General features: G+C 38.2%; 1 long non-coding RNA gene across 1 annotated transcript; it reads left to right on the forward strand.

The window, feature by feature from the left end:
* Nucleotides 1-6,893: 6,893 nt before the first annotated feature.
* Nucleotides 6,894-7,759, forward strand: LOC125178420. The gene is made up of 3 exons (XR_007156888.1): nucleotides 6,894-6,937; nucleotides 7,223-7,377; nucleotides 7,730-7,759. It is a non-coding gene; the product is annotated as an uncharacterized LOC125178420 (long non-coding RNA).
* The last annotated feature ends 915 nt before the right edge of the window (nucleotides 7,760-8,674 follow it).

Below are 8,674 nucleotides of genomic sequence, written 5' to 3' on the forward strand. Positions count from 1 at the left end.
GCGATAAAATTTAATCTTATTTTCATCGCAATGATTGTAAGCTGACATTCTACAAGTTAGTCGTTTGAAAGTAATTTCGACATCGAGAACTTTTTCTTGATTATTTGGACTGAGAGAAATTTTCGCCTCCACAAGTGAGTCATTCTCAGAAGTGGGTCATAGTGAAGCACTTGCCTTACTTCACGCAGCAGTAGCCGCAGCAGAACGGCACATGAGTCATAAATCAACGCTTTGACTCAGTTTGCCAAGTGCCTTCCTTGAACGAGGTTCATATACGCGCATTGTTTGACTCCGCTGACCTGGCAGCTTTCAGCTGCGGAACCATAATTAACAATGTAAATATTGATGTTAAGTGTAAATGTTGAGGAAATACAAAACATTGATTTTTATTTGTCACCTGGCCCGTGTATAATAAGTTAATTCAAATCTGTATGTTTTGTTGAGGCTGGACATGATGATTGCCTCATATTTCGTGGCGATGCTAACTTAATTCGAGTGTAAGCAGAGAATTAGTGCATTGGCTATAAGTAGAAAGAAATATCTTGGTCGTTGTCAAAAAATGTAGGTAAATAGTTACAGGCAGTGCGAGTTCCCGCCCCTAGTACATTACGAATTTCGGAACATACCCGCTCCCGCTCGTCTGACACAATCATACCGTCTGGCGTGTGCCAGACGGTATATAGGAAGAACCGGTATATTTCCTAGAGACGGTATATTTCCTATAGGAGAGACGACCCGGTATAGGAGAGACGGTATATTTCCTAGAACACAAAAAATTGTACTGCTGTACAATTTTTTTTGTGCTGAGTACCGCTGCCCGTGCACCTGCTGCTGATATCCTACCTCATGCCTTCTCTTCTGGTGCTCTTTGGCTGTCAGGAGCTCATGCTTCTACCGGTACACCAGATCCTCACGGTAAAGAAGGAGAAAGCCCCTGCAGAACTGGTGCTTTGGAATGTACGAGTATATCTGCAGTTTCTTCAGCAGCAAATGACACAATTTGGCTGGTTGCTAAAAGCCTTCTCCCCACTGTCTGTTATTATTTATATTTTGTCATCTATATATGATTATAATTACTGCCATCCTCTTTCGATGGTACTTCGATCTAAAAACTACTTTGAGATTGTAGTGGAAACTGATTTTGCTTCTGATTAATAAACTTGCTGTCATTAGGCTCACGATCTAAATAAGTTTCAATTTGAAGCCAATGATCATACGTTTCAATTTTTTCACTTGATTCATCAATTTGAACAGTTGTTTTACATTCTGTGCTCTCTATTTTAATGAAAATTTTCTCTAAAATTAATCTACTTTTATTGATCCTAAGTGAGTGCAATCTATCTGGTATTTCTTCACCTTGGATATTGAAAATAATTATATTTTATCTGCTAACCAAATTAGGAGATTACGCATAAATTAGTTGGCCAAAATACAGTATATTTTTATGCCATGGGGGATATTAGGAAAAAATGTATTCAAGTTATTGTATGCATAAATAATCATTACGATGGATCCATTTATTATACAGCACTGATTACGTTTTAAATGCAGTTATAAAGTGTATAATAATATTCATTCTGCCGGTAATAACTTTGTTTTGTGATTCCATTTTTCAACACAAATTGTTGACGTTTAACATCATAATCATTCAATAAATTTCGTTTATGAAGTTTATGTGACAATACTTGCAATTCATTAAAGACTCCTATGTTTCCAACATGCAGAGAGCCCAATAGTAAACGACATATTGCAAAAATATCATTAACGGTAGAAGGTACAACAATCCCTATCGAAAATTAGTGGTGATCAGTTTTTGAGTTACGGACGCCTCAAGCTCGATTTGAACGTAAATTTGCACCTCTATATGTCCGCTTTACATTCTGGCTGTACAAGCAAAATAAGCGCCTGATTGGAATTCAGTATATTCCATGACAACCGTGGGGCGAGTGCAGGGCGCGCGTATTTGGTACATGATACCTTCGGGACGGACACCGCCGAATCTGAAACGTGTTTAAAAAATGCCCCCTACCTTCTCCCTTATAGTGGGGGAAAGGTAGGGGGCGTTTCACTACAAACCTCGCCTTTTGCATTAAACAACCCTACCTCTACATTCTACCTAATTCACTGTGCGGCACCAAACAATCTTCTCTAATCCAGGTAACAAACATACACCCCATACATCGCTGCAAAATATTCTATCACATAACCCAGTGTCAAACATTCTTTCATCTAACACCAGTACCATGCAGTCTCATACATACACCATTATCAAGTATTCTATAAAATAGAGTATTATAAAAACCATCTGACTAACTGACCAATCAGAGGCTTTAGATTAGCTGCTCCTCGCAGTGCGCTCGGATGAAAGCAGGATGTGTGGTGTCAGCGGGATTTGCTGTGCCTAACTAGGATGTATTTTCATAAATGAATGAGACGTTAACCAAATAGCAATGCACCTGTTGTTGTGATCATTAACCGAAATTTCTTGCAATAGGGGGCAAACAAATGCATTATTCCCATTCAAAATTAGAAGAATTTTTTAGAAGGTTACAAAGAATTTAGAAAAATTAGTGAGTTGGAGTGGCGACTGATATAAAATAAATAAATTTGTTTATAGAGAACTAAATGGTTGGCTTGTCAACCTCAATATTATTTTAATGAAAAAGGCATTAAGATATTATTCAAGTGAATGATCATAAAACTCTTGGATATGAATATCAACATTTGCTTGTAAATTATAGCACTAAAGGCAATTGACATTTTTATCCCAAAAGCACCGTTTACCACGATCACATATTATGCCTATGTTAAATTATTTTCAGAATTCGATCATAATAAACCGTTTTGCAAGTAAATCTATTGTTTTATATTGATCCGGCACACTCAAAACTTGTACGTATAACTCCACTTACGACACCTCCGGGCATTCGTAGAGCTACGTACGGCTTCTTGTACGTAGATTTCCGCGCAAATGATTTGATAATACCACCGCTAGAGTTACGTAATCATATCAGCTCCCACGCCACACGTAAGTCAATTTTGCGTACTTACGAAGTTTTGATAATACGGCCCCAGTACCAAACATTCCCCCCGCAATTATCAGTCCTCAATGTTTTCCCAAAACTTTCACAAATAACAGCCCAATGGATTTCCACGGGTCAGTTTTAATGCATGAACTTGATTTGTATAAGCCTTTTCAACATGGTGCGTTTAAATGTGTTAGCTAATTCCTGTATTTCCAGGGATGGAATGTATAATAATATTATCATTATAAATTGTTTGCGGTAATGCTATTCGAGGCAAGACCCGCTTGCATTCATTTCCGCCCGCATGCGGGCATAACGACCAGGATATAATTTGATACCGACTTGTCATCTCAAGAGACGTCACTAGTAAGTTCCGTTTGCACGGGCCTATAAAATTCTGCCTACAGTGCCTGTAAAGAAGAATAGAACAATTATTACCGTCGAAATTGCAGTTGCTCTCCAAACATAGCCATGCTCATAAGCAATATCAGAAATTTGTCTTTTAATAATTGTAATTCTTCTAAAATAACCAAATTCATAACGACACTTCGATGCCACTCTGGTAACAAACCTGATGTTAAAACGGAAAAAAACACATTCACGGGAAACAATCAAAGCAGTTACTAACGAATGCACTCGGCATCCTTGTTTTAACGCATAAATTCGCTTGCAGCGGCTCGGTGCTGAAGACTGCACTGTTAGAAAAAACGGGCGAAAAATGTGCAGTACACGTTTGTTTTCGAAGTTCATTAACCGTAATCCGGTCATTCAGGTTATTTACCGTGGTTTGTTGGACTTCAGCGGTAGATGGCGCCACAGTCATCGGTCGAGTTATTATCTAGACGCCATCTTGAGTGGAAGACATTGCTCATAAGCTAAATTTATTCAAATTATTATTGTTGGTTTATACTAATTTTTGTTGTTGGCTGTGATTTTTGTACCAATGACATGGTATCAATTCAATGGTATGTTATTCAATTGAGTTGCTCATGTTTGTTCTCCTATTCTTTGAGTGTTAATACTTTGAGTTGCGTTGGTTCGTTCCACATCAGTCGATTGCTGAACTCTTCTATAGACTAGAGCCAGATAGTGATGCTTTACACCGAGGTCGAGGAGAAACACACTGTTATGTATTAAATTTTGATACTTTCAGGATATAGTGCTTCTACTCCTGTGGAATTCTAATAGTTTTTATTGAGGGCTTTGTCGATTTGACCGCAGTAGGGAGGGCCGGAGCCCGGAGGGGTTCGACCCGGCGAATGCGGAATGGTGACTTCAGTCAGTTACTCAGTTTTGTGACAATTTGTCGTTGGCGATTTACACTGCTCTGCTCATAAAGTAGTTTTTTGAGAGGTAACAAAAATGAGCAGGTCTGAATATCATATTGCATTGTAATTTTTGCAAGTGAAGCTTTTTTTTGAAACCTTGCTGACTGTGCTGACATTTTTGTTTCAACAAGTGAGACAGCTTCTTGAAATGTAGATTGCTCATCGTCATCAACCCTAAAATTCCACTGTGATTTAGTCTCTTTTACAGTTAACCAGTGAACTAACTAACCTAACTTGGTTGATATGTTTTGTTTACATCAATTTTATATGCCAAAACTTCAGCATATTGTTGCACAACTTGAAATATGGATCTGATCACCATTAGCCCATGCCCAGGGCATGGGCTAATTGTGATCAGATCCATATTTCAAGTGATGCCCATCACCAACTTCTAAACATTTATGCTTTGTTACTTTAAAGTTTAAATCCTGTGATCAGGTTGGAACTTGGAATCAAAATCACATGTTATATCACAATTTGGGCAACTTGGCTGCCCTGAAACAAATTTTGTCCACTCTTCAATAGGCTAAGTGAAGCATTCAGTATTGTTACTATGTAACCCTATTATTCTTAACATGATAATAACATGCTAAAATTACTAAGATTAGCAACAATAAGGGTTCAGTTATGAATAATAATTCACATTAGTATTTTATATTAATTGTTCAGAGCTTTGACTTATGACGTACCATCAATTGGGATTGGCCCGCCAGCCTTACCCCAATGTGGAATATTGGGCAGAAGTTTCCAAAAATTGATAATGAAAACAATTGTTTCATGGTTGATTTTAAAAAGCTGCTGGAAAAGTTAAGCCAGTTTTCCTATTTTATACCAAAGAAAATAGGAAAATGCCATAGGGATGGGTAAAATTTGCCAAATTCATAGGCGCTATTGTCCAATTCACAGGTGGCTTCAGCCCAATTTTCCACTTGGGAACCCCTGCCCTACCTTAGACATAGGAGAGAGGCTCTTTCAGTCATATATAGAACTAGAAGTGTTGAATGTATTGTCATATTAATAATAACAAATTTATTATTTACTAATCAACTAGTCTGTTAATAAAGCAATATCATATATAATTAGTCACTAAATAAAGCAATATTTTATTCAGTCACATAAGCTACTTTCTGTCAGTGCTTTTTTTTTGACTGATAAATGTATTGCTTATATAGTGACTAAATAACTTATTGCTTTATTAAAAGATTAGTTGATTATTAAAAAATTAATTTGTATTATTAATGAAGAGGCACATTCAACACTTCTATATTTGACTGAAGTAGCTGACGTCAAAACTCAAAGCTCCAAACAAGTGGGAGATGATATTTAATTTATATAAATTATTATTCCCAAATAAATCTTCATTGTTAATAATAATAGCAATTTTAGCATGATACAACTGATATGGTAAAAATGAGGAATGCTGCACAAAATGGAAAGGTGGATTCAGTTTGTTTAAGAGCATCCAACATGTTGACCTAAAATATGATTCCAGTATTTAAAATAGTAGAGTATAAATATCTAAAAATTGGCTATGGAATAATTGTGAGGATAAGATACAAATTATTTTATAATTGTTGAAGTTTTTGGGAAATGAAATTCATGCAAACAAAATCCATCAAACAAGTTAAGTTAGTTTCTAAAAATTCTGTTTAGTTCTTCACTGCACAAGTATATCTGTAAAAGAATGTAATAATATTTGTTTTGTATATATATTGGTGTTTCACAATTAAATATTAATCCCATTATTTATGTGCTCCCAATCAAATCAGAAACACAGCTCCATTTTTTTATCTGAATTAGCCCCAGCTCATCAGTTTCCCCAAGTATGCCTCATTTGAGGACATTTCATTTCTTGCATAAAAACCCGCATTTGAACACACGTATGCATTGTTAATCTATGTCTTATCATTTTATTCTATCATTGCTAGCCACAGAATCATCGCTGTTACTGTCATTTATCCCTTATTTCAATTTCAAAAATAACTAATTAAAAATTTGTCAACTAGGCAAATAAGTTTTAAATTTTACATAAAAAATCATCAAGAAATGGTCAATAATGAAAAATAAATGCACCAAGGCTCGAATGAAGAAGCACCCAGCAGCATTTCAGCCTGGAAGTCCAGACGTTTTAAGTGCTGAAAACCATCCAAGAGTTTGGAAGAGTCTTCTTAAACAATTAAGTGAGTATTGATTACCTTGCACAGTTAAAGTTGTTATATTATTTTATGCAATGCTTTGCCCATAGAATATGCTTTTATTTAAAAGCTTCTGTGTATTGCATTGTGATTGTATTTTCTATCAATGCGTGCTGAATTAAACTTATCTAGCAGTATAGTTAGTTTTATAATTTTTCAATTAAATTACAAATTTTGTACTATGGGGCATTAGTTAGCATAATTATTTACACGACAATAATTATTTTCTAGCTGAATCACCTGCTGAGCCAGCCATGGGAGTGGAGACAGAAGATCCCTTACAAGAAGTATTGCAGTACTTACTGCACTTCTCTGCCTCATCATGGCCATCATACTTTGACTTGTGACAGGATTCATTAAAGTGAAGTTGAAGGAGCTGAATCTTCATGTGAGCTTTTCATGAAAGAGGCCATATGACCCATGCTCTTTCTGTCTTGGGCGAGTTGTCTCAATTTTAATTTAAAGTTTGAAGAATTTTTCTTGGTTTATTTTCTGCACATTGTCAAAAATGTCATTAATTTATCGACTCTATTCACTGAAAATCAGTTGAGCTCTGAGAAAAAAATATGCTAGTAAACTGTCGACTTGGTTCTGCGTCAATATTTGGATAATATTTTGCTTTAATGATTAAAACAGATGGTGATTGTATTAATTCCATATTTTGCCTCTTCAGGACCGTCATTAGTGCACGCAGAGCAGCGCTGTCGTACCATCAGCAAATGCGAGGTGTCGAGCCTCGTGGACGGACTGGTGACTCTTCTCGCTTCCCACTACACCACAGACGACGAAAACCTGAATGCAGACAGCGCAGCTGTGATATCTGAAGAAGTTTGTAATTCCCTCTGTATATTGAGGATCGGCAGTTTCTGCTTCATTAACGTATTTTAATGTATCTTTAAAGTAAATTTCAGGCATTTAAAACTTTAATCATTTGGGTATAATCATTTAATGAGTTCAAATATTGATAAAACGAATCGAGGCGCTGATTTCACTGCTAATTGAGGCAATAGCTCTCACAAATGTGCTCATCCAATCTACAGTTTATGATACATTGGTCATACTAAGGCCTCAGGTCCTCCATTCATTGATTTGAAATTCATTGTTGTCCTTTTTCCAGGTGGAGGCTCCATTAGTTTTTATGAATGCAATTATTTTGAACTAACTTGAAAATTTTTCGCAGGTACTCTACGAGCCAATATTCTCCATCCACTGGAGTGCATCCAAAAGTGACCACGAGGTGAGGTGTCGACTGGGAATGTCTGCTGTTTGGCCCGACTGCGGCGGAACCTACAGAAGCAATGTGGCACGCAGCCTGGGTAACCCCACGGCGAAGATTCCGCTGAGTTCCTGGCACGCGCCCTCCAAACCCACGCTCATTCTTTCCCCGATTGTCTCTGCCCCTCCAGTGTAGACTCGTGAAGGTAGCCCTGCTCTCCCGCTTTGGTCATTTCTTTGCCAAAGGATTGGTAGGTGGCTGCCTGCCAGCAGGCTCCTATGTGGGGCCTTTACGGACCCTTAGCAGGACCATCGCCTCCAACACCGCGGGGACCACCGCGAACAACAGGATCCAGGCCGTCTCACCTCTCCAGGTTCCGCACTGCCTCATCTCCCTAGGGTCCTGCCGCCTCAACTCCCCAGAGTCCTGACCGCCTCAACTCCCCAGGGTCGACCCCATCACCTCCCCAGAATCCTGGCCCGCAATACTCCCGCGCCCCTACCACTCCGAGCTGGATCAGCACCGTTCGTGCTTTTGTAGGCACCTTGGGTTCTTCACATTCAGGGTGGGCCCCTTCGCAAGCGCGGCTTGTCTCGAGTGTGGGGGAACCATTCCGCTCCACTGAGATTGCTATGTCTCCTTATGTCTCGCAATGTCTCCTTATGTCTCGCTATGTTTCCATATGTCTCGCTGTGTCCTTATGTCTCGCTGTCTCCTTATGTCTCGCTGTCTCCTTATGTCTCGCTGTGTCCTTATGTCTCGCTGTCTCCTTATGTCTCGATATGTCTCGTTATGTCTCCTTATGTCTCACTATGTCTTCATATGTCTCGCTTTGTCTCCTTATGTCTCGTTATGTCTTCTTATGTCTCGCTATGTCGGATTATAATAGTCTGTATGAAAGAAACTGTA

Source organism: Hyalella azteca, unplaced genomic scaffold, assembly GCF_000764305.2.
Source record: "Hyalella azteca isolate HAZT.00-mixed unplaced genomic scaffold, Hazt_2.0.2 contig9700, whole genome shotgun sequence".
NCBI lineage: Eukaryota > Metazoa > Arthropoda > Malacostraca > Amphipoda > Hyalellidae > Hyalella > Hyalella azteca.